The following is a 1,238-nucleotide window of genomic DNA, read 5'->3' as shown; positions in this document are numbered from 1 at the left end:
CACAGCAGGAGTTCTCATCCTAGTCCGTCGAGATCTGACTGCTATCGTGGAAAACCCGCCGCCCATCCCCGTGGTCCGAGGGAGATTTGCCAGCTGTATACTACGCTGGGGAGGACACCGCATCCACATCTGCAACATTTATGGCCCCACGGGTACCTCAGCACACGTGAACCCCCTCCGACAACAGCTGTTCACAACCACGCTGCCAGCCACAACCAAGCATGCAGCCGAGAACAGTGACACCATGCTGGTCTGGGCAGGTGACTTCAACTTTGTGGAAGACCCAGGGCTGGACTCCACAGCGGGTCCAGGAGGGCGACGGGGAGACGGCCCAACAGTGGACCTTCTTCGGGCAGCAGGCCCCACCATGGTGGACAGCCACCGCCAGCTGCACCCCCACAGTTGCGACTACACCCACTTCTACAGAGCTCCCTGCGTCGGGGCCTCCCGCCTAGACCGCATCTATGTAGACCATGGCACCATGCCGTACATTGCTAAGACGGAGATTGCCGTGCAAACACCGTCGGATCACAAGCCAATGGTCATGCACCTGCTGCCGTGCCGACCAGAGAGCAAGGGCCCAGGGAACCGACGAGTGCGTCTGGCCTTCACATCACACCAGGACTTAGCCGCAAGCATGGAGGCATGGATCACCAGCCAGTGTGCCACAGCACCATCTGCGGAGGACAACCCTTTGGGCCTGATTGCGTGGTGGCCAGGTTTTAAACGCCGGCTGAGCACCCTGGCCCTTCAGCTCAACAAGGCGGCACAACACCGCAAGCTCAGACCAGGGGCCCGGGCTCGGGAAGTGTTACCGCAGGTCCAGTTGGCAAGGCAAGCGGTGGATGCAGCCCCCACAGCACAACAGCCACTCCAACAACTGGTCGAAGCCCAGGCAATGCTCGCACGAGCACATCGGGAAGACTGCCGGAAGGATGCCATGGAGGCCCGCACCCACTGGCTGCGGGCAGGGGAGAGGCCGAGCCCATCCCTTACAGCCTTCCTCCAGGCCCAGGCTATAGACCAACAACCAGCCCCTGTCGCACTGCAAGCCTTGTCCGGCCGACTTGTTACCAACCCCGCTCAGCTGCCCCAGGTGGTAGCCGACTTCTGGAAGGATGTGAGCAAGGCCCCGGACTTCATCTGCCCCCAGGCCCGCCAAGCCGTTCTGAACTCCCTCACCGCAGCCAACATTAAGTTCCCAGCAGAGGCAGATGAACAGCTTGAGCCAAAAAGAT

This window comes from Volvox carteri, assembly GCF_000143455.1.
Source record: "Volvox carteri f. nagariensis unplaced genomic scaffold VOLCAscaffold_20, whole genome shotgun sequence".
Lineage (NCBI taxonomy): Eukaryota > Viridiplantae > Chlorophyta > Chlorophyceae > Chlamydomonadales > Volvocaceae > Volvox > Volvox carteri.
Note: the sequence above shows the minus strand (reverse complement) of the source record.